Genomic DNA, 26,802 nt, shown 5'->3' on the forward strand with positions numbered 1-26,802 from the left:
AAACAAAGAAAAGAATATTAAAACAGAACTTAGCAATAATTTGTGTTTTGTTCTTTATCTTTCTATTTTCTTCATATTTCTATCAATTTGTGTAATACATTTTTTTAGACTTTCTTAACCCCTCTCTGACCTTAGACATACTATCCCATCGAGGTGCCCTGGGCATATCTGACCCTCAAAAGAATAGTACGTCATAGCGATCGGCCACGCTCACGGAGGGAGCGCGGCCGATTGGGGCCGGGTGTCAGCTGCCTATCGCAGCTGACATCCGGCACAATGTGCCAGGAGCGGTCACGGACCGCTCCCGGCACATTAACCCCTGGCACACGGCGATCAAACATGATCGCGGTGTGCCGGCGGTATAGGGAAGCATCGCGCAGGGAGGGGGCTCCCTGCGGGCTTCCCTGAGCCCCCCGCAGCAACGTGATGTGATCGCGTTGCTGCGAGGGTCTTCTTACCTCCCTCCCTGCTCCAGGCCCAGATCCAAGATGGCCGCGGCATCCGGGTCCTGCAGGGAGGGAGGTGGCTTACCAAGTGCCTGCTCAGAGCAGGGCTTGGTAAGCCTGCAGCACTGTAAGTCAGATCGGTGATCTAACAGAGTGCTGTGCAAACTGTCAGATCACTGATCTGTGATGTCCCCCCCGGAACAAAGTAAAAAAGTTAAAAAAAAACTTTTCCAAATGTGTAAAAGATAATAAATAAAAAAATTCCTAAATAATGAAAAAAAAATATATATTATTCCCAAAAATATATTTCTTTATCTAAATTTAAAAAAAAACAATAAAAGTACACACATTTAGCATCACCGCGTCCATAATGACCCCACCTATAAAACTATATCACTAGTTAAACCCTTCAGTGAACACCGTAAAAAAAAAAAAAAAAAAAAAAGAGGCAAAAAACAACGCTTTATTCTCATACTGCCAAACAAAAAGTGGAATAACACGCGATCAAAAAGACGGATATAAATAACCATGGTACTGCTGAAAACGTCATCTTGTCCCGCAAAAAATCAAGCCACCACACAGCATCATCAGCGAAAAAATAAAAAAGTTATAGTCCTCAGAATAAAGCAATGCAAAAATAATTATTTTTTCTGTAAAATAGTTTTTATCGTATAAAAGCGCCAAAACATAAAAAATGATATAAATGAAGTATCACTGTAATCGTACTGACCCGAAGAATAAAACTGCTTTGTCAATTTTACCAAACGCGGAACGGTATAAACGCCTCCCCCAATAGAAGTTCATGAATAGCTGGTTTTCGGTCATTCTGCTTTACAAAAATCGGAATAAAAAGCGATAAAAAAAGTCATGTGCCCGAAAATGTTACCAATAAAAACGTCAACTCGTCCCGCAAAAAACAAGACCTCACATGACTCTGTAGACTCAAATATGGAAAAATTATAGCTCTCAAAATGTGGTATTGCAAAAAATATTTTTTGCAATAAAAAGCGTCTTTCAGTGTGTGATGGCTGCCAATCATAAAAATCCGCTAAAAACCCCGCCATAAAAGTAAATCAAACCCCCCTTCATCACCCCCTTAGTTAGGGAAAAATAAAAAAAAATAAAAAAATGTATTTATTTCCGTTTTCCCATTAGGGTTAGGGCTAGGGTTAGGGTTAGGGTTAGGGCTAGGGTTAGGGTTAGGGTTAGGGCTAGGGTTAGGGCTAGGGTTAGGGTTAGGGCTAGGGTTTGGGCTAGGGTTAGGGCTAGGGTTAGGGTTAGGGCTGGTGTTAGGGCTACGGTTAAGGCTACAGTTAGGGTTGGGGCTAAAGTTAGGGATAGGGTTGGGGTTAAAGTTAGGGTTAGGGTTTGGATTACATTTACGGTTGGGAATAGGGTTGGGATTAGGGTTAGGGGTGTGTCTGGGTTAGGGGTGTGGTTAGGGTTACCATTGGGATTAGGGTTAGAGGTGTGTTTGGATTAGGGTTTCAGTTATAATTGGGGGGTTTCCATTGTTTAGGCACATCAGGGGCTCTCCAAACGCGACATGGCGTCTGATCTCAATTCCAGCCAATTCTGCGTTGAAAAAGTAAAACAGTGCTCCTTCCTTTCCGAGCTCTCCAGTGTGCCCAAACAGGGGTTTACCCCAACATATGGGGTATCAGCGTACTAAGGACAAATTGGACAACAACTTTTGGGGTCCAATTTCTCCTGTTACCCTTGGGAAAATACAAAACTGGGGGCTAAAAAATAATTTTTGGTGGGAAAAAAAAAGATTTTTTATTTTCTCGGCTCTGTGTTATAAACTGTAGTGAACCTCTTGGTGGTTCAAAGTTCTCACAACACATCTAGATAAGTTCCTTGGGGGTCTAGTTTCCAATGTGGGGTCGCTTGTGGGGGGTTTCTACTGTTTAGGTACATTAGGGGCTCTGCAAACGCAATGTGACGCCTGCAGACCAATCCATCTAAGTCTGCATTCCAAATGATGCTCCTTCCCTTCCGAGCTCTGCCATGCGCTCAAACGGTGGTTCCCATCCTCATATCGGGTATCAGCGTACTCAGAACAAATTGGACAAAAACTTTTGGTGTCAAATTTCACCTGTTACCCTAGGGAAAATACAAAACTAGGGGCTAAAAAATATTTTTTGTGGGAAAAAATTTTTGTTTTATTTTTACGGCTCTGCATTATAAACTTCTGTGAAGCCCTTGGTGGGTCAAAGTGCTCACAACACATCTAGATATGTTCCTTAGGGGGTCTACTTTCCAAAATGGTGTCACTTGTGGGGGGTTTCAATGTTTAGGCACATCACTGGCTCTCCAAATGCAACATGGCGTCCCATCTCAATTCCTGTCAATTTTGCATTGAAAAGTCAAACGGCGCTCCTTCCCTTCCGAGCTCTCCCATGCGCCCAAACAGTGGTTTACCACCACATATGGGGTATCAGCGTACTCAGGACAAATTGTACAACAACTTTTGGGGTCCAATTTCTTCTCTTACCCTTGGGAAAATAAAAAAATGGGGGCAAAAAGATGATTTTTGTGAAAAAATATGATTTTTTATTTTTACGGTTCTGCATTTATAAACTTCTGTGAAGCACTTGGTGGGTCAAAGTGCTCACTACACCTCTAGATAAGTTCCAAGTTCCTTAGGGGGTCTACTTTCCAAAATGGTGTCACTTGTGGGGGTTTCCACTGTTTAGGCACATCAGGGGCTCTCCAAACGCAACATGGTGTCCCATCTCAATTCCTGTCAATATTGCAATTGTTATGGCTGGCAATCAGGCAACACAGCGTGCAGTAATCAGCGCACATACAGAGATCTGGCAATAACCCAAAACAATAGGACGAGCTCTGAGACGTGGAATCTCTGTAGACTGCAGTACCTGATCTATCCTCACACAACTGGAAGCAGCAGTGGATTGCGCCTATCAACTACCTATGCAACTCGGCACTGCCTGAGGAGCTGACTAGCCTGAAGATAGAAATACAAGCCTGACTTACCTCAGAGAAATACCCCAAAGGAATAGGCAGCCCCCACATATAATGACTGTTAGCAAGATGAAAAGACAAACGTAGGAATGAAATAGATTCAGCAAAGTGAGGCCCGATATTCTAGACAGAGCGAGGATAGCAAAGAGAACTATGCAGTCTACAAAAAACCCTAAAACGAAAACCACGCAAAGGGGCAAAAAGACCCACCGTGCCGAACTAACAGCACGGCGGTGCACCCCTTTGCTTCTCAGAGCTTCCAGCAAAAGATAATAACAAGCTGGACAGAAAAAACAGAAAACAAACTAGAAGCACTTATCTAGCAGAGCAGCAGGCCCAAGGAAAGATGCAGTAGCTCAGATCCAACACTGGAACATTGACAAGGAGCAAGGAAGACAGACTCAGGTGGAGCTAAATAGCAAGGCAGCCAACGAGCTCACCAAAACACCTGAGGGAGGAAGCCCAGAGACTGCAATACCACTTGTGACCACAGAAGTGAACTCAGCCACAGAATTCACAACAGTACCCCCCCCTTGAGGAGGGGTCACCGAACCCTCACCAGAACCCCCAGGCCGACCAGGATGAGCCACATGAAAGGCACGAACAAGATCTGGGGCATGGACATCAGAGGCAAAAACCCAGGAATTATCTTCCTGAGCATAACCCTTCCATTTGACCAGATACTGGAGTTTCCGTCTAGAGACACGAGAATCCAAAATCTTCTCCACAATATACTCCAATTCCCCCTCCACCAAAACAGGGGCAGGAGGCTCCACAGATGGAACCATAGGTGCCACGTATCTCCTCAACAACGACCTATGGAATACATTATGTATGGAAAAGGAGTCTGGGAGGGTCAGACGAAAAGACACCGGATTGAGAATCTCAGAAATCCTATACGGACCAATAAAACGAGGTTTAAATTTAGGAGAGGAAACCTTCATAGGTATATGACGAGAAGATAACCAAACCAGATCCCCAACACGAAGTCGGGGTCCCACACGGCGTCTGCGATTAGCGAAAAGCTGAGCCTTCTCCTGGGACAAGGTCAAATTGTCCACTACCTGAGTCCAGATCTGCTGCAACCTGTCCACCACATAATCCACACCAGGACAGTCCGAAGACTCAACCTGTCCTGAAGAGAAACGAGGATGGAACCCAGAATTGCAGAAAAATGGAGAGACCAAGGTAGCCGAGCTGGCCCGATTATTAAGGGCGAACTCAGCCAACGGCAAAAATGACACCCAATCATCCTGGTCAGCGGAAACAAAACATCTCAGATATGTTTCCAAGGTCTGATTGGTTCGTTCGGTCTGGCCATTAGTCTGAGGATGGAAGGCCGAGGAAAAAGATAGGTCAATGCCCATCCTACCACAAAAGGCTCGCCAGAACCTCGAGACAAACTGGGAACCTCTGTCAGAAACAATATTCTCAGGAATGCCATGTAAACGAACCACATGCTGGAAGAACAAAGGCACCAAATCAGAGGAGGAAGGCAATTTAACCAAGGGCACCAGATGGACCATTTTAGAAAAGCGATCACAGACCACCCAAATGACAGACATCTTTTGAGAAACGGGAAGGTCAGAAATGAAATCCATCGAAATATGTGTCCAAGGCCTCTTCGGGACCGGCAAGGGCAAAAGCAACCCACTGGCACGTGAACAGCAGGGCTTAGCCCTAGCACAAATTCCACAGGACTGCACAAAAGCACGCACATCCCGTGACAGAGATGGCCACCAGAAGGATCTAGCAACCAACTCCCTGGTACCAAAGATTCCTGGATGACCGGCCAGCACCGAACAATGAAGTTCAGAGATAACTTTACTAGTCCACCTATCAGGGACGAACAGTTTCTCGGCCGGACAACGATCAGGTTTATTAGCCTGAAATTTCTGCAACACTCTCCGCAAATCAGGGGAGATGGCAGACACAATGACTCCTTCCTTGAGGATACTCGCCGGCTCAGATAACCCCGGAGAGTCGGGCACAAAACTCCTAGACAGAGCATCCGCCTTCACATTTTTAGAGCCCGGAAGGTATGAAATCACAAAATCAAAACGAGCAAAAAATAACGACCAACGGGCCTGTCTAGGATTCAAGCGCTTGGCAGACTCAAGATAAGTAAGGTTCTTATGATCAGTCAAAACCACCACGCGATGCTTAGCACCCTCAAGCCAATGACGCCACTCCTCGAATGCCCACTTCATGGCCAGCAACTCTCGGTTGCCCACATCATAATTACGCTCAGCAGCAGAAAATTTCCTGGAAAAGAAAGCACATGGTTTGAACACTGAGCAACCAGAACCTCTCTGTGACAAAACCGCCCCTGCACCAATCTCAGAAGCATCAACCTCGACCTGGAACGGAAGAGAAACATCAGGTTGACACAACACAGGGGCACAGCAAAAACGACGCTTCAACTCCTGAAAAGCTTCCACGGCAGCAGAAGACCAATTAACCAAATCAGCACCCTTCTTGGTCAAATCGGTCAATGGTCTGGCAATGCTAGAAAAATTACAGATGAAGCGACGATAAAAATTAGCAAAGCCCAGGAATTTCTGCAAACTTTTTAGAGATGTCGGCTGAGTCCAATCCTGGATGGCCTGAACCTTAACCGGATCCATCTCGATAGTAGAAGGGGAAAAGATGAACCCCAAAAATGAAACTTTCTGCACACCGAAGAGACACTTTGATCCCTTCACGAACAAGGAATTAGCACGCAGTACCTGGAAAACCATTCTGACTTGCTTCACATGAGACTCCCAATCATCTGAGAAGATCAAAATGTCATCCAAGTAAACAATCAAGAATTTATCCAGATACTCACGGAAAATGTCATGCATAAAAGACTGAAAAACAGATGGAGCATTGGCAAGTCCGAACGGCATCACCAGATACTCAAAATGACCCTCGGGCGTATTAAATGCCGTTTTCCATTCATCTCCCTGCCTGATTCTCACCAGATTATACGCACCACGAAGATCAATCTTAGTAAACCAACTAGCCCCCTTAATCCGAGCAAACAAGTCAGAAATCAATGGCAAGGGATACTGAAACTTAACAGTGATCTTATTAAGAAGGCGGTAATCAATACACGGTCTTAGCGAACCATCCTTCTTGGCTACAAAAAAGAACCCTGCTCCCGATGGTGACGACGATGGGCGAATATGTCCCTTCTCCAGGGACTCCTTCACATAACTGCGCATAGCGGTGTGTTCAGGTACGGACAAATTAAATAAACGACCCTTAGGGAATTTACTACCAGGAATCAAATCGATAGCACAATCACAATTCCTATGCGGAGGAAGGGCATCAGACTTGGACTCTTCAAATACATCCTGAAAGTCCGACAAGAACTCTGGGATGTCAGAAGGAATGGATGACGAAATAGACAAAAATGGAACATCACCATGTACTCCCTGACAACCCCAGCTGGTTACCGACATAGAGTTCCAATCCAATACTGGATTATGGGTTTGTAGCCATGGCAACCCCAACACGACCACATCATGCAAATTATGCAGTACCAAAAAGCGAATAACTTCCTGATGTGCAGGAGCCATGCACATGGTCAGCTGGGCCCAGTACTGAGGCTTATTCTTGGCCAGAGGTGTAGCATCAATTCCTCTCAACGGAATAGGACACCGCAAAGGCTCCAAGAAAAATCCACAACGTTTAGCATAATCCAAATCCATCAGATTCAGGGCAGCACCTGAATCCACAAACGCCATGACAGAATATGATGACAAAGAGCACATTAAGGTAATGGACAAAAGGAATTTGGACTGTACAGTACCAATAACGGCAGAGCTATCGAACCGCCTAGTGCGTTTAGGACAATTAGAAATAGCATGAGTAGAATCACCACAATAGAAACACAGTCTGTTCAGACGTCTGTGTTCGTGCCGTTCTACTTTAGTCATAGTCCTGTCGCACTGCATAGGCTCAGGCTTACTCTCAGACAATACCGCTAGATGGTGCACAGATTTACGCTCGCGCAAGCGACGACCGATCTGAATGGCCAAGGACATAGACTCATTCAAACCAGCAGGCATAGGAAATCCCACCATTACATCCTTAAGAGCTTCAGAGAGACCCTTTCTGAACAAAGCCGCTAGTGCAGATTCATTCCACAGAGTGAGTACTGACCATTTTCTAAATTTCTGACAATATACTTCTACATCATCCTGACCCTGGCATAAAGCCAGCAGATTTTTCTCAGCTTGATCCACTGAATTAGGCTCATCGTAAAGCAATCCCAGCGCCTGGAAAAATGCATCAACATTACTCAATGCAGAATCTCCTGGTGCAAGAGAAAACGCCCAGTCCTGTGGGTCGCCGCGCAAAAAAGAAATAATAATCAAAACCTGTTGAATAGGATTACCAGAAGAATGAGGTTTCAAGGCCAAAAATAGCTTACAATTATTTCTGAAGCTCAGGAACTTAGTTCTGTCACCAAAAAACAAATCAGGAATCGGAATTCTTGGTTCTAGCATCGATTTCTGATCAATAGTATCTTGAATCTTTTGTACATTTACAACGAGATTATCCATTGAGGAGCACAGAGCCTGAATATCCATGTCCACAGCTGTGTCCTGAAGCACTCTAATGTCTAGGGGAAAAAAGAGACTGAAGACAGAGCTAAGAAAAAAAAATGATGTCAGGATTTCTTTTTTCCCTCTATTGGAAATCATTGAATGGCTCCTTGTACTGTTATGGCTGGCAATCAGGCAACACAGCGTGCAGTAATCAGCGCACATACAGAGATCTGGCAATAACCCAAAACAATAGGACGAGCTCTGAGACGTGGAATCTCTGTAGACTGCAGTACCTGATCTATCCTCACACAACTGGAAGCAGCAGTGGATTGCGCCTATCAACTACCTATGCAACTCGGCACTGCCTGAGGAGCTGACTAGCCTGAAGATAGAAATACAAGCCTGACTTACCTCAGAGAAATACCCCAAAGGAATAGGCAGCCCCCACATATAATGACTGTTAGCAAGATGAAAAGACAAACGTAGGAATGAAATAGATTCAGCAAAGTGAGGCCCGATATTCTAGACAGAGCGAGGATAGCAAAGAGAACTATGCAGTCTACAAAAAACCCTAAAACGAAAACCACGCAAAGGGGCAAAAAGACCCACCGTGCCGAACTAACAGCACGGCGGTGCACCCCTTTGCTTCTCAGAGCTTCCAGCAAAAGATAATAACAAGCTGGACAGAAAAAACAGAAAACAAACTAGAAGCACTTATCTAGCAGAGCAGCAGGCCCAAGGAAAGATGCAGTAGCTCAGATCCAACACTGGAACATTGACAAGGAGCAAGGAAGACAGACTCAGGTGGAGCTAAATAGCAAGGCAGCCAACGAGCTCACCAAAACACCTGAGGGAGGAAGCCCAGAGACTGCAATACCACTTGTGACCACAGAAGTGAACTCAGCCACAGAATTCACAACATGCAATGAAAAGTCAAATTGTCCTCCTTCGCTTCCGAGCTCTGTCATGCGCCCAAACAGTGGTTTACCCCCACATATGAGGTATCGGCGTACTCAGGAGAAATTGTATAACAACTTTTGGGATCCAATTTCTCCTGTTACCCTTGGGAAAATAGAAAACTGGGGGCTAAAAAATAATTTTTGGTGGGAAAAAAAAGATTTTTTATTTTCTCGGCTCTGCGTTATAAACTGTAGTGAAACACTTGGGGGTTCAAAGTTCTCACAACACATCTAGATAAGTTCCTTGGGGGGTCTAGTTTCCAATATGGGGTCACTTGTGGGGGGTTTCTACTGTTTAGGTACATTAGGGGCTCTGCAAATGCAATGTGATGCCTGCAGACCAATCCATCTAAGTCTGCATTCCAAATGATGCTCCTTCCCTTCCGAGCTCTGCCATGCGCTCAAACGGTGGTTCCCCCCACATATCGGGTATCAGCGTACTCAGAACAAATTGGACAACAACTTTTGGTGTAAAATTTCACCTGTTACCCTAGGGAAAATACAAAACTAGGGGCTAAAAAATAATTTTTGTGGGAAAAAATTTTTGTTTTATTTTTACGGCTCTGCATTATAAACTTCTGTGAAGCCCTTGGTGGGTCAAAGTGCTCACAACACATCTAGATATGTTCCTTAGGGGGTCTACTTTCCAAAATGGTGTCACTTGTGGGGGGTTTCAATGTTTAGGCACATCACTGGCTCTCCAAATGCAACATGGCGTCCCATCTCAATTCCTGTCAATTTTGCATTGAAAAGTCAAACGGCGCTCCTTCCCTTCCGAGCTCTCCCATGCGCCCAAACAGTGGTTTACCACCACATATGGGGTATCAGCGTACTCAGGACAAATTGTACAACAACTTTTGGGGTCCAATTTCTTCTCTTACCCTTGGGAAAATAAAAAAATGGGGGCAAAAAGATGATTTTTGTGAAAAAATATGATTTTTTATTTTTACGGTTCTGCATTTATAAACTTCTGTGAAGCACTTGGTGGGTCAAAGTGCTCACTACACCTCTAGATAAGTTCCTTAGGGGGTCTACTTTCCAAAATGGTGTCACTTGTGGGGGTTTCCACTGTTTAGGCACATCAGGGGCTCTCCAAACGCAACATGGTGTCCTATCTCAATTCCTGTCAATTTTGCAATGAAAAGTCAAATTGCCCTCCTTCGCTTCCGAGCTCTGTCATGTGCCCAAACAGTGGTTTACCCCCACATATGAGGTATCGGCGTACTCAGGAGAAATTGTACAACAACTTTTGTGGTCCATTTTCTCCTGTTACCCTTGGAAAAATAAAACAAATTGGAGCTGAACTAGATTTTTTGTGAAAAAAAGTTAAATGCTCATTTTTATTTAAACATTCAAAAAATTCCTGTGAAACACCTGAAGGGTTAATAAACTTCTTGAATGTGGTTTTGAGCACCTTGAGGGGTGCAGTTTTTAGAATGGTGTCACACTTGGGTATTTTCTATCATATAAACCCCTCAAAATGACTTCAAATGAGATATGGTCCCTAAAAAAAATTGTGTTGTAAAAATGAGAAATTGCTGGTCAACTTTTAACCCTTATAACTCCCTAACAAAAAAAAATTTTGGTTCCAAAATTGTGCTGATGTAAAGTAGACATGTGGGATATGTTACTTATTAAGTATTTTGTGTGACATATCTCTGTGATTTAATTGCATAAAAATTCAAATTTGGAAAATTGCAAAATTTTCCAAATTTTCGCCAAATTTCCGTTTTTTTCACAAATAAATGCAGGTAATAGCAAATGAATTTTACCACTTTCATGAAGTACAATTTGTCATGAGAAAACAATGTCAGAATCACCAGGATCCGTTGAAGCGTTCCAGAGTTATAACCTCAGAAAGGGACAGTGGTCAGAATTGTAAAAATTGGCCTGGTCATTGACGTGCAAACCACCCTTGGGGGTAAAGGGGTTAAAGAGAACCTGTGATCGGGATTTCATCACCCAAACTAATGGCATTTATATAAAGGTGCTGTAATGCTGATTAAATCCTCACCTTTCTTGTGGAAATCTGTTTTGCTGTTTTAGAGAAATCCATAGTTGAAATTGCATGGTAATTTGTGCCTCTTCCCCACCCACTGTTTTCCTCCTATCTCTGCCTGCAGGACACTCATGTTTCAATTACCCACCAGTCAGAGACAAGAGGCAGGCAGAGGGAGGGGAAAGGGAAGAGAAGCAGGAAATGTGTAAGTGCAGAGCCCACCCACTGCACTTGCAACTCATTAGCATATAATTTTTAAGTATGGATTTCTCTAAAAGAGCAAATCGGACTTTACAGGCAAGGTAATTATTTACTCAGCATTAAAGAACCTTCACATACATGCCATCAGTTTGGGGAATCAAATCCGAAAGGAAAGATCTATTTAAACTGTTTCAGGAGAAGACATTTAATATCTTCAGAAAGCGCAGCTGCCCTTATGCTTAGTACTGTACATTAGGGGGCCACCATTTTTGATGTTCTAATTATTAGTTTTTTCTGTTCTGCTACATGGAGCTAATGTAAAATAGATGTATTAAAGTCTATTTCAAATGATAGTTGTAAGTTTTTCACCCAGCACAACCCCCCCCCGTGCTTTATTTCATCAGCCTTTTATATTTTAACCAATTAATGGGAGTCTGCCCACCTTAATTTACACTTCAAGCTTACCTCACAGCTTTGTAGGAGATGAAGCAACAATAAAAATTGTTCTTTTAGTTTTCAATACCCTGGGGTATAGCTGTGTAGTGAATGGACATGAGCGAATCTTTTGAAATTCAAATTCTGCAGGTTCATCAAATTTTTTTAAAAAAATTGTATTTGCCGTGAAATGCAATACTGTAACCCCTCCAATTGCCCTGAAAAGACATGTGTAACACGCTTATGATTTTGCTTTTTGCTTTTTAAGGTGAAGGCATGGCCATAAAGGCACTGTTTTACAGATTAAATAGTTACCTTTAGTGAAGAAATCCGTACACTGGATGCTTTTTAACCCCTTTCTGACATCTGATGTAATAATCTATCCATGTGACCTGGGCCTATTTGACCAGGGACGGATTATTATGACATTTCGATCGCCCACGCACACTGGTGGTGTGTGGACAATCGCCGCCGGGTGTAAGCTGATTCTGAAAGCTGACACCCGGCACTAAGTGCCAGGAGTAGTCACACTCCCGGCACTTTAACCCGCTGAAAACTTTAACCTACTGAAAGATTCATCTTGACCCTCAAGAAACAAGCTGCCATACAGCTCCATCAGCGGAAAAATGAAAAGTTTTACCTCTCAGAAGAAAGCGATGCAAAAATAATAATTTTTTTAATAAAATAGTTTTTATTGAGTAAAAGTGCCAAAACATAAAAAAAGATATAAATGAGGTATCGCTGCAATCGTACTGACCCGAAAAATAGAACTGCTTTATCAATTTTACCATAAACTGAACAACATAAACCCCACAAAAGAAATTCATGAATTGCTGTTTTTTGTTCATTCTGCCTCCAAAAAATCATAGTAGAAAGCGATCAAAAAATGTCATAGGCCTGAAAATTGAACCCCAAAAACCTTCAACTCGTCCCACAAAAATAAGCCCTAGCATGACTCTGTGGGCCAAAATATGGATAAATTATAGCTCTCAAAATGTGGCGATGCAAAAACTATTTTTTGCAATAAAAAGCGTCTTTTAGTGTGTGACAGCAGCCAAACATAAAATCTCGGTATAAATCTGGTATTGCTGTAATTGCACAAACCCGAAGAATACAGTCTCTTAATCACGTACACCATACGAGGAACGGCGTTAAAAATAAATAAAACCAATTCTTCACCTGCTGTTGATTTTTTGATTCTGTCGCCCAAACATCGCAGTAAGACTCAGCACACATTTATCCTGTGCTCTGCGCTGAGTGCTTGCATCGGGGTTTCCATGTACAGTAAATCTCTGAAATACATCATTCAGACAGAACCTCTAGTAGAAGATTCCCTATAATGAGGCAGATAGAGGCTCTGTGGATGCCGTCTGACCTGTGATCTGGCAGTGTCTTTTTAGGATTGCATAAAAGTGCTGTTGACCACAGTTTTGAGCACTTTTGAAAAGAAGCACAATGCTTAGCAGAAGCCAGACGGAGTCCAGAATAACTTTGCTGCATAATTATAGTGAATGCATCCTTCGGGGGTTTCATCTGAATCACGCCACTCAGAGATTTTTATTTATTAAAAGGTTTGTTTACCACTAATCTATTGCAGTGTGCTCTATAGCCATAGCGCTCCTTAAACTGACCACATACATATTTTTTCCAAAAAACACTGATATGTGAGTGACTTGTCTTCTCCTTTGAAAGTTCATGCTGGCGCTGTGCTAGCTGTGGGCAGTGCTTGCGCTGACTGGCCACCCTGCTGTCTTCAGTAAAATGGTGCTGGTGGCGGCGCATGTGCAGATTGAGATCTTGGCTCAGTGACACTGCCAGACATCTCTGGTGATGGTTTATTCTTTAGAGAACAAATGGATCTGCAGTCCAAAAATGGACAAATTGATCCTTATCTCTTTCGACAATCGACTGTAAGGGGTCAAAATACAATTTAGACTGTTGACAGACCAAACTTGTTGACATTGGCAGACTTGCCTGACTTTAATTAATTAAGTTTAATGTGCATGGGGTCATAAATGACTATCTAGAGGGTATGGGCACTTTTAGCCTAACTTAACAGTAGGGGACGTGACTACTTAAAGTGTCTGGAGCATCATGAATGGAGATCAAGAGAGAGGTGTCCGAACAACTGGGCAACCACAAGGATATCGTGAGGAAGAGGCAGAGACCATGCCGGAGATCGCCACCCCGGGAGCAGCAATGGGGGTTACCGCACAGCTGGTGCTACCCAAGGATCACTACTCCACAACATGCTAAACTCCCCACTGCTAGAGTGCCTCCCTAGTCATCCCATGAAAAGTTAATGGCGGGAAAGTCCAGCCTGGTATGATGATGTTCTGGAGGAGAGGAAGTGGTCGGGCATTTACCTTAGAAGTTAATTGGATGTGTCAAACTTCGACCGACGCAGGGCCACAGAGGATGCCCAGATGAGGTGCCAAATCCTAAAGTTTGACATCAAACATGGATTTGGATTCCTAGAGGAAGAAAAGAATGGGTATATGTGAATCAGAGCATGGTGAAGCAAAAATATCTGCCTCCATTGCTCCATAGCTTGTACCTGGGTGAAATTGTGGAATTTATGCTGTTTGTGTCACAAAAGTTGGCATTCTTCTCCTCTGACATTCCTGTGGTTTAAATGTATTTATACATGTATTTTACTATAATGTAGTCAAAATGTATCCTCCTGTTAGGCTGCAGTTCATGTTAGATAGGTATTATAGGGTTAAATGCAGGGCCAGTCCATAGTGTGTGTGTGTGTGGGGGGGGGGGGGGCCTTGGGATTGTGAGTTAGTTTTAGAAAAAAAGGAAGTGAGTTATTTAAGGGTGAGAGAGTGACAAGACAGGTCTCCCTTAGGGAAGAAGAAGATCATCATTGGGTGTGCGTTTGGAATCAATAAAAAAGAGAGAAAGGCCAATTTACAAGTGATGAGCAGAGGACATCTAATCGTAAAAACGGTAATTGAATATGTCCTTTATTACACACCATAGAAAAACAATATAAAAACCACATTAAAAGATCAAAATATCTGAGTGATCTAACACCCCTGGGTCTACAATAGACAAGTCTACCATGAAAAATGCATAATATAATAATTTATCAGGAATCAATATCCTCACCAGACCTCCACCTATAGGAGCACAAAATATCAAGACAATACAAAACCCTAATAAACCAGAAATCCTAATTGCATGAAAGCATTCTTGAGGTTTGTGTGATAATATCCACAGTCAAGGACAACAAGTTCTATGAGGCTATAAATATGAAAAGGGCATTATTAGGTCAAGCATTGTTGGAATATAGGAAATCAGTGTGTGTTGTAAATGTGGAAGGGAAGGAGGCAAACCAAGCAGAAAAGAGATCCACAGGAGTGACTGAGATCCCAAGACTATTATTATTATTATTATAGCACCATTTTTTCCATGGCGCTTTACATGTGAGGACTGAGGAGGGGTATACATAATAAATACAAGTACAATAATCTTGAACAATACAAGTCACAACTGGTACAGGAGGAGAGAGGACCCTGCCCGCGAGGGCTCACAATCTACAAGGAATGGGTGAAGATGCTGTGATGTCAATTAAATCACTGCTCAAGCAAGGCAGAGCTCGGATTTAGTAGAAAGTCATAGTGTTTCTATGCACTCCTGTCTCCTAAACTGCATACTTCTAAGAAATCTTTGAGTGGTCTCAGGAACCAGACCCATACCAATCATTTCAGAATTAATAGGTCTAAAATATAAAATATATCTCCCAAAAGTTGTTACTATTAAATGTTTAACAGTGCTACTATTTGAGTCTTATCAGAACTGTGATTCCTGTATTATCAGCAGTTTGATGATGGCTGATAAGGACAACTCCCATCATCTGTCTAATAATCTTTATTTTTATATAGCGCTAATATATTCTGCAGCGCTTTACAGTTTGCACACATTATCATCGCTGTCCCCAATGGGGCTCACAATCTAAATTCCCTATCAATATGTTTTTGAAATGTGGGAGGAAACCGGAGAACCCAAAGGAAACCCATGCAAACATGGGGAGAAAATACAAACTCCTTGCATATGTTGTCCTTGATGGGACAGTCTAGCATTGTTAAGGACACCCTGAGAGTTGCAGGTTCATACTATACAATTGCATATACCAGGGTTTGACCTGGCATTGCAATTGATTACTGTTCTAAGCTTGGTGTTTAATTCATATACTGATGATACTGTAGTTCTAGTGCAGCATTCATGTACTCCTGGTGGTTCTGATGTTGAATTCATGTACTGATGATTTTTCTAGTACAGTAGAGAAGAAAAAAGGAAGGCTGACAGCACTCACTTGTCGGGACGCCCGTTCAAAGTCCAGGGAACCTTCCAGGACAATCAGAAACTCAAATAGTAAAGCAACAGCGCTCCATCCAGGTGTAGTAGTTCAAAAAGACAGGTTTATCATAAACACATATGTAACAAAAATCATCAACCGCCGATATTTAAGGTTTAACCCCTTCAAGTCGCGGCCCTTTTTCATTTTTCACTTTCCTCCTTCTCAGAGCCATAACTCTGATGCATGGAGCTGATTGATCGACATCTCTGGACACAATACGCTGACTATCAGAGTTTGTAGATTATCTGTAATAGATATGTAGTGAATATATCGGAGGTTGATGATTTTTATTATATATGTGTTTGATGTTTGTTTTTTATATTGATATGTGATAATTGGTTGGTGGGAGGTGGCCTGATGGTGATTGGTGCCCTGCGTGGCATTCACACTATTTAAGCCTGACCTTGTGCACTGTAATGTATGCTTGAAAAAGACCTGCTGGGTTGAAACGTTGCTTTACTATGGCAAAATAAACCTGTCTTTTTGAACTACTACACCTGGATGGAGCGCTGTTGCTTTACTTTTCTAGTACAGTATTCCTATATCGCTGGTTGTTCTGGTGCTGTATTAAAATACTGTTGATGGTTCTGGTGCTGTATTCATGTACTCGTGATGTAGTTCTGGTCATACATTCATGCATTGATGGTGGTAATGATGCTGTATTCATGTAATGGTGGTGGTTCTAGTGATTTATTCATGTACTGATGATGGTTATAGTTATGTAGTTATAAACTCATGATAGGTCTGGTGCTGTATTCATGTACTGATGATAAAACTGGTGCTGTATCTGGTTATGATGCTGTATTCTTGTATGGTGATATTCTGTTGATGTATATATGTACTTTTGATTGTTCTTGTGATGCATTCATGTACATAAGTTAGTTCTGGTGCTTTATTCATGTACTGATTATGGTTCTAATTATGTTTTTCTATACATATGGTGGTTCCGAAACTGTAGTAATGTAGATTTAGTTATTTTTAATTTGTCAGACTTGACAATAGATAATTATAGGTTCAGTGGGCTGTCCATTGCACACTTGGACAACACAAAGACTGAAAATACAAAGACCGAAAATACAGCTGAGTGAAGCCATATACAGGTCCTTCTCAAAAAATTAGCATATAGTGTTACATTTCATTATTTACCATAATGTAATGATTACAATTAAACTTTCATATATTATAGATTCATTATCCACCAACTGAAATTTGTCAGGTCTTTTATTGTTTTAATACTGATGATTTTGGCATACAACTCCTGATAACCCAAAAAACCTGTCTCAATAAATTAGCATATTTCACCCATCCAATCAAATAAAAGTGTTTTTTAATAACAAACAAAAAAACCATCAAATAATAATGTTCAGTTATGCACTCAATACTTGGTCGGGAATCCTTTGGCAGAAATGACTGCTTCAATGCGGCGTGGCATGGAGGCAATCAGCCTGTGACACTGCTGAGATGTTATGGAGGCCCAGGATGCTTCAATAGCGGCCTTAAGCTCATCCAGAGTGTTGGGTCTTGCGTCTCTCAACTTTCTCTTCACAATATCCCACAGATTCTCTATGGGGTTCAGGTCAGGAGAGTTGGCAGGCCAATTGAGCACAGTAATACCATGGTCAGTAAACCATTTACCAGTGGTTTTGGCACTGTGAGCAGGTGCCAGGTCGTGCTGAAAAATGAAATCTTCATCTCCATAAAGCATTTCAGCCGATGGAAGCATGAAGTGCTCCAAAATCTCCTGATAGCTAGCTGCATTGACCCTGCCCTTGATGAAACACAGTGGACCAACACCAGCAGCTGACATGGCACCCCACACCATCACTGACTGTGGGTACTTGACACTGGACTTCAGGCATTTTGGCATTTCCTTCTCCCCAGTCTTCCTCCAGACTCTGGCACCTTGATTTCCGAATGACATGCAAAATTTGCTTTCATCAGAAAAAAGTACTTGGGACCACTTAGCAACAGTCCAGTGCTGCTTCTCTGTAGCCCAGGTCAGGCGCCTCTGCCGCTGTTTATGGTTCAAAAGTGGCTTTACCTGGGGAATGCGGCACCTGTAGCCCATTTCCTACACACCAGACTCAGTCCACTGCTTCCTCAGGTTCCCCAAGGTCTGGAATCGGTCCTTCTCCACAATCTTCCTCAGGGTCCGGTCTCCTCTTCTCGTTGTACAGCGTTTTCTGCCACATTGTTTCCTTCCAACAGACTTACCATTGAGGTGCCTTGATACAGCACTCTGGGAACAGCCAATTTGTTGAGAAATTTCTTTCTGGGTCTTACCCTCTTGCTTGAGGGTGTCAATGATGGCCTTCTTGACATCTGTCAGGTCGCTAGTCTTACCCATGATGGGGGTTTTGAGTAATGAACCAGGCAGGGAGTTTATAAAAGCCTCAGGTATCTTTTGCATGTGTTTAGAGTTAATTAGTTGATTCAGAAGATTAGGGTAATAGGTAGTTTAGAGAACCTTTTCTTGATATGCTAATTTATTGAGACAGGTTTTTTCGGTTATCAGGAGTTGTATGCCAAAATCATCAGTATTAAAACAATAAAAGACCTGACAAATTTCAGTTGGTGGATAATGAATCTATAATATATGAAAGTTTAATTGTAATCATTATATTATGGTAAATAATGAAATTTAACACTATATGCTAATTTTTTGAGAAGGACCTGTAAGTCATCTGAAGAATTAGCTGACTAAGGGTACGTTCACACTAGCGTTGCGCCGCCCTGCGTCGGCGACGCAACGCGCGACGCATCGAAAAACGCGCGCAAACGCGCGCAAAAACGCGCGCGTTTTGCGACGCGTGCGTTGTTTTTGACCAAAATCGGACGCACAGAAAATGCAACTTGTAGCGTTTTCGTGCGTCCGACGCCAGCGTCGGAAACGACGCACACGGCGAAAAACGCAAACAAAAAGACGCACGCGTCCCCTATGTTAAACATAGGGGCGCGTCGCCGCTGCGTCGCCGCTGCGTCGCCGACGCAACAGCGGCGCAACGCTAATGTGAACTTAGCCTTAAGGACATAGACTTTTAAATAGCATTCGGCTGAGCAACTATCTCATCTAACTCCCGACTGCACAGGAGCGCTCACTCTGTTGAGTGCTCCTTTGCTTTCTGTGAGAGAGGCACTGCTAGACATATCTAATGGTAGCTTATTCCTTAGAGAACAAATGGATCTGCAGTCTGAAAATGGATAAATAGATTCTTATCTCTCTTCACACTCGGATGTCAGGGGCCTCAATACAATTTATACTGTTGGCTGAACCCGTTGATGTTGGCAAAGTTGGCTGACTTTAGTCTAATGTGTTATCAACATAATCTACTATGGCAGGTGCCATAAAAAACACAGTAGTAAAATTAAAATAAATTCTTTATTGAATAACAAAGATAAAAAAATATAGTTAAAAAGACAGGGCAGAGCAAAGCCTCTAAACAAATGGGAAGCAGTAGCAGCAGCAAGTAATAAAGTGCACAATAAAGTAGAATGTAATTTAAAGCGCCCCTATAAAAAAACAATTAGGCTCACATATAGTCTTTAAATCCAAGGAGATGGCAGAAAAAAAATGGATGGGGAAGGAGGGAGGTTGGTGGAAAATGGTTCAGCTGACAAATATTGCCATATAGTGCTGAATACACAAATGCAAGTGCAAGTAAAAACTGCCTATAAATCCATGGATAGAACATGAGCCTAAAAAGTTAAAGGTAATGAAATGCTCTCAAGTTGGAGGTATATATCTGCTATAGGGGCTAGTTGCTAAATGTCACATACACCAGTAAATCAAAGTAAATAGGCAGGTATATTAAGTACAAAAATGATTAGGGAGGTTCAGAATCCTCAGTACAATACCTGCTGCGAGACTGGTGCTGTGAAAATATGCCGTGAGAGCAGCTGCTGCTAGGGGTCTCCTCGCCCAACCCATTGCGCAGGGCCGCATATATAACAAAAAAGGCTATGGTCCGCTCCTTTAAAGAAGGAGATCGGGTGTTGGTTTTTGTGTCCACCACCGAAAGGAAACTTATGGCCAAGTGGCAAAGGCCATATGAAGTTCAGGGGAAAGTATGGGAAGTAAACTACTGAGTTTACCAGCCCGGGAAAAGAAAACCCGAACAGTTATATCACGTCAATCTGTTGAAAGCGTGGAAGGACCGAGAGTGTATGCTTACAGAAGTGACTCCAGACAAGTCATCTGAGGACCCTCCGATATCGACCCGGATGGAGGTCGAGAGAGAGGTAAAGGTAGGAAACACCCTCTCGAAACAGCAGCGGTGAGAGGTGCTGAAATTAGTACAAGAGAATACGGATGTATTCTCGGAACTACCCGGTCATACCTCTGCCATCCAGCATGACATTGTTACCGAGCCTCATGAAAGGGTACGAATGAAACTGTACCGTGTGCCTGGGGCCCGGAGACAAGCCATTCCGAGTGAAGTAAAACAAATGCTTCAGCTGGGAGTAATTGAGGAGTCCTAGAGTGAGTGGGCTAGTCCCATTGTACTGATTTCAAAGCCAGACAGATATCCAATGCCCCGGGTGGACGAGCTGACCAAGGGTTATTGGCAGGTGCCTTTTACATAGTCAGCAAAAGAAAAGACTGCCTCCATAACACTGGAGGGTCTGTATCACTATGTTGTCTTGCCCTTTGGACTGTATGGGGCACCAGCCACATTCTAGAGGCTGATGGTCATAGTGCTACAACCCTATTGGACGTATGTGTCAGCGTATTTGGATGACATCATCATCTTTAGTACTGAATGGCAGTCCCACTTGTCTCACCCTGGCCAAGAAAAATATAGCATAGTGGAGAAGGAATGCTTCGTCATTAAGTGAGCCTTGGAGTCCCTACGCTATTATTTACTCAGTCGACCGTTTTGCTTGGTGACGGATCATTCACAATTGGTATGGATGAGAAATGCCAAGGAGAGGAATGCTCAGGTCACCATATGGTTTCTCTCTCTGCAGAACTTTAACCCCTTAGTGACAGAGCCAATTTGGTACTTAATGACCGAGCCAATTTTTACAATTCTGACCACTGTCACTTTATGAGGTTATAACTCTGGAACGCTTTAACGGATCCTGCTGATTCTGAGATTGTTTTTTCGTGACATATTGTACTTCATGATAGTGGTAACATTTTTTCCATAATACTTGTGATTATTTATGAAAAAAACGGAAATATGCCCAAAAAAATTAAAATTTTGCAATTTTCAAACTTTGTATTTTTATGCCCTTAAATCAGAGAGATATGTCACAAAAAATAGTTAATAAATAACATTTCCCACATGTCTACTTTACATCAGCACAATTTTGGAAACAAATTTTTTTTGTTAGGGAGTTATAAGGGTTAAAAGTTGACCAGCAATTTCCAATTTTTACAACACCATTTTTTTTAGGGACCACATCACATTTGAAGTCATTTTGAGGGGTCTATATGATAGAAAATAACCAAGTGTGACACCATTCTAAAAACTGAACCTCACAAGGTGCTCAAAACCAGTTTATTAACCCTTTACGTGCTTTACAGGAACTGAAACAATGTGGAAGGAAAAAATGAACATTTAACTTTTTTTGCAAACATTTTACCCCAGAACCATTTTTTTTATTTTCACAAGTGTAAAAACAGAAATTTAACCATACATTTTGTTGTGCAATTTCTCCTGAATACGCTGATACCCCATATGTGGGTGTAAACCACTGTTTGGGCGCACCGCAGAGCTTGGAAGAGAAGGAGTGCCGTTTTACTTTTTCAATGTAGAATTGGCTGGAATTGAGATCGGACGCCATGTCGCGTTTGGAGAGCCCCTGATGTGCCTAAACAGTGGAAACCCCCCACAAGTGACATCATTTTGGAAACTAGACCCCTTAAGGAACTTATCTAGATTTGTGGTGAGCACTTTAAACCCCCAAGTGCTTCACAGAAATTTATAAAGTAAAGCCGTGAAAATAAAAAATCCTTTTTTTCCCTCAAAAATGATATTTTAGCCTGCAATTTTTTATTTTTTCAAGGGTAACAGGAGACATTGGACCCCAAAATCTGTTGACCAGTTTGTTCTGAGTATGTACATACTCCATATGTGTGGGTGGGCACTGTTTGGGCACCCATCGGGGCTCGGAAGGGATGGTCTGCGGGCGTCATGTTGCATTTGCAGAGCTCCTGATGTACCTAAACAGTAGAAACCCCCCGCAAGTGACTCCATTTTGGAAACTAGACCCCCCAAAGTGCTTATCTAGATGTGTGGTGAGCACTATGAACCCCCAACTGCTTCACAGAAGTTTATAATGTAGAGCCATGAAAATAAAAAAAATCATATTTTTTCCACAAAAATGATCTTTTCACCCCCACATTTTTACTTTCCCAAGGGTAACGAGAAATTGGACCCCAAAATTTATTGTGCGATTTATGCTGAGTAGGCTGGTACCCCATATGTGGGGGGGGGACCATTGTTTGGGCGCATGGCAGAGCTCGGAAGGGAAGGAGCGCCGTTTTGGAATGCAGACTTTGATAAAATGGTCTGCGGGCGTTATGTTGCGTTTGCAGAGCCCTTGATGTACCTAAACAGTAGAAACCCCCCACAAGTGACCCTATTTTGGAAACTAGACCCCCCAAGAAACTTATCTAGATATGTGGTGAAAATTTAGAATGCCCAAGTGCTTCACAGAAGTTTATAATGCAGTCGTGAAAATAATCCACAAAAAAGATTTTTTAGCCCCCAACTTTTTATTTTCAAAAGGGTAACAGGAGAAATTGGACCCCAAAAGTTATTATCCAATTTATCCCGAGTACGCTGATGCCCCATATGTGGGGGTAAACCACTGTTTTGGCACACGACAGATCTCAGAAAGGAGGGAGCACCATTTGACTTTTTGAGCGCAAAATTGGCTGTCATGTTTGGAGACCCCCCGATGTACCTAAACAGTGGAAACCCCCCAATTCTAACTCCAACCCTAACCCAAACACACCTCTAACCCTAAGCCAACCCGATCCATAATCCTAATCACAACCATAACGATAATCACAACCCTAACCCCAAAGCAACCCTAATATCAACCCTAACCATAACCCTAACCCTAATCCCAATACACCCCTAGCCCTATTCCCAACCCTAACCTTAACCCTAATCCCAAACCTAACCCTAATCCCAAACGTAACCCTAATGCCAACCCTAACCCTAATACCAACCCTAATCCAAACCCTAACCCTAATCCCAACTCTAACCTTAATTTAGCCGCAACTGTAGCTCCGCCCCCTCCTCCCCAGGACATAGACTGGGCAGCGAATGCGTTGAAAAACTGCATCCGCTGCCCACATTGTGCACAATTTTCACAACATGCATTGGTACGTCGGGCCGACACATTGCGACGGCCCCGTACTGACGCAAGTGTGAAAGAAGCTTAACCCTAGCCCTAACCCTAAATTTAGCCCCAACCCTAACCTTAAATTTAGCCCCAACCCTAACCCTAAATTTAGCCCCAACCCTAACCCTAAATTTAGCCCCAACCCTAACCCTAACCCTAAATTTAGCCCCAGCCCTAAACCTAACCCTAAATTTAGCCCCAACCCTAACCCTAAATTTAGCCCCAACTCCGCTAGCAGCTGGCCGGCAGATCATGGCGGGCGCATGTGCCCGCCATTTTCTTACTGCATGAAGAAGCCAGCGGGAAGGAGGGGACGCAGGAGGACCCAGGGACACCGGTAAGTATAACAGGGTCCCCGAATCCCCCTATTTCTTTGTTCTCTGATATGCGAACACATCAGAGGACAGAGAATAACACATCGCTTTTTTTTTCTTTGTGTAAACAGTTAATTACCAGCAATCGCAAAACCCGATCATGTTGTTTGGGGTCTCGGCTACCCCCGGCAGGTGAGACCCCAAAGATCTTCCGGGTGCCGGTCGGCTGGCGCACTGCGCATGCGCCCGCCATTTTTGGCCGGAAAAAGATGGCGGCGCCCATTGGGAGCCACGAGGAGCACCGGGGGAGACAGGTGAGTATCGGGGGCTATCGGGGACCCCATTTCTCTGTCCTCTGATGTGCAATCACATCGGAGGACAGAGAAATTAAATGGGAAATCGCATTGGTTTTTTTTGCGACCGCCGGTAAACGGTTAATTACCGACGATCACAACTCGGGGGTCAGTAAAGAAACCCCGAATCATGTTCTCTGGGGTCTCGGCTACCCCCGGCAACCGAGACCTGAGAGAAAATCTGACTCTGGGGGGCGCTATTCACTTTTTCCACAGCGCCGTTAATTAACGACACTGTGGTTTAAGTACCCTTAACTGCCGCCGTTAAAAGGCGTATCGGCAGTCGTTAAGGGGTTAATTTAATCATTGAACATCGGGCAGGGAAGCCATAGGGAAATGTGGATGCCCTATCACGGGCCCCCTGTATGGTGACAAATGTTCAACCCCACAAGTTTGAACTGGGGGGGTATGTGAGACAGTTACAGGTATTATATGCGAGGGTCGCTATGTAACTCACAGGAAGCGCATAGAAGACTTTTAAACCAGCTGGAGTGTATTGCAGTCACAGGCATAGCTGTGGCTGCAGTGCAAAATAAAAGTAAATGTGGACCTAGTCGAGTTATTTGACCAAGGCCCAAGGCAATGTTCAGGAAAACCCATTAAGTGTTTTCATTTTTAGAGTGAACTACAGGATGGTAGTGGGGCAGTTCACTCCTTCCGGACCAGGTCTTACAAGTGGCCCATGGCCACAGATTCCATTTAAAAAACCCTGCAGCAAAGGGTTGGATGTATCAGTGTTTGTTTGCAAGTGGCAGAGCAGGTGGCTCTGCAGCATCCAGCTTTGTGAGGTAACACAGAGCCAAGAGCAGTGAACGCCTGTCACCCCGAAGCATGACACAGTGATGCAGTCGCCCTCAGGAACTGGTCTCGTACACGGACCGATGAGACACCCTGGCTGCAATCCGGAGGATACCATGTGCTGTTCATTGTGTGAGTTTGGACATTAAACATATTTGCTGTGAACTTTCCTGTGGTCCCTGCCTACCTGTCACACTGCACCAAGCCTGCTGTACTACAGTACTTACACTGTCTAGGGCATCATGAATGACAAATGCAGTCCTAATAACATGGCTGTGTTTACAGTTGCAGTTAAATGGCATTTTTACGCGATCACTGCGAAAGAGCATTGTTTTGTTGCAATTTTCAAAAATTGCATCCAAAAGCAGTAATGCAGCCACAAGGTGTGAACATATCCTTACAGGAGTAAACCACCAGATATCCATTTTCAATACAGCGTTGTATTTACTGTGTTATGGTTGGCTGCGCATTTTGATGGTGAATTAGCTATTTCCCTGCTCTTTCGAAACTGACATTTTTGTTTGATTTGTGGATGCAGCATATGAAAGCAGCCTTTACAGATTCCATTAAAAGAAACCTGTCATTACATGGAGACTCTAAACGCTAAACCATAGCATTATACAGGATTTTAGTGCTTAGAATTAGTGATGAGTAGGGTTGAGCGAAACGGGTCGGTAATTTTCATAAGTCGCCGACTTTTGGCAAAGTCGGGTTTCATGAAACCCGACCCGATCCCTGTGTGGGGTCGGCCATGCGATACGTGACTTTCGCGCCAAAGTCGCGTTTCAATGATGCAAAAAGCGCAATTTCTCAGCCAATGAAGGTGGACGCAGAGTGTGGGCAGCGTGATGACATAGGTCTCAGTCCCCACCATCTTAGAGAAGGGCATTACAGTGATTGGCTTGCTTTCTGCGGTGTCACAGGGGCTATAAAGGGGCGTGCACGCCGACCGCCATCTTACAGCTGCTGATCTGAGCATAGGGAGAGGTTGCTGCCGCTTCGTCAGAAGCAGGGATAGCGTTAGGCAGGGTACATTAACCCCCAAACCGCTTGTGCTGTAGCGATTTCCACTGTCCCACACCACCTTTTGTTTGCAGGGACAGTGGAGGCTACATTTTTTTTTCTCAGCGCTGTAGCTCATTGGGCTGCCCTAGAAGGCTCCCTGATAGCTGCATTGCTGTTTGTACACCCCTGTGCAAACCAACTGCTTTTTTCAAAGCACAAATCCTGTTGCCCCTTCCTTTCTGCACAGCTATCTTGTTTGTTTGTCCACACTTTTGACTTTTTTGTACAACAGTCCACTCCTTGTTATTGCTGCCTGCCATACTTTGCTAAGATTACTGCAGGGAGATAATAATTGTAGGACAGTCCCTTTTTTTTTTTGTTTCGTTATATCTCTTCAAGCCACTTTCTGCCACAGAAAATATACTCTAATAGAGTGGCCCAGATTTATTCACTAGTCTCCCTGAAGAAAGAAAAAAAAAAGGGTGCAGATTAAAATTGGCAAATCTGCATCAGTGGCAGTCCTGTGTGTGGCATCTGTGTCTCATTTTCTGGCACAGAAAACATACAGTCTAACAGTGGGCCTGATTTCTTGCCAATTCTCCCATAAATAAAAAAAAATAGTGGGAGATTAAGATTGGCAATTTTGCCTCAGTGCCAGTGCTGTGTGTGGCATCTGTCTCTAATTTTGTGCCACATTAAACCTAGTGTGTAATACTGGGCCAGATTTCTTTTAAATTCTCCCTGAAAAAAAACCCAGTGGGAGATTAAGATTGGCATTTCTGCTTCAGTGCCAGTCCTGTGTGTGCCACCTGTCTCAAATTGTGTGCCACATTAAACCTAGTGTGTAATACTGGGCCAGATTTCCTTTAAATTCTCCCTGAAAAAAAAAATAGTGGGAGATTAAGATTGGCATTTCTGCTTCAGTGCCAGTCCTGTGTGTGCCACCTGTCTCAAATTGTGTGCCACATTAAACCTAGTGTGTAATACTGGGCCAGATTTCTTTTCAATTCTCCCTGAAAAAAAAAATTGTGG

Source organism: Ranitomeya imitator, chromosome 2, assembly GCF_032444005.1.
Source record: "Ranitomeya imitator isolate aRanImi1 chromosome 2, aRanImi1.pri, whole genome shotgun sequence".
Lineage (NCBI taxonomy): Eukaryota > Metazoa > Chordata > Amphibia > Anura > Dendrobatidae > Ranitomeya > Ranitomeya imitator.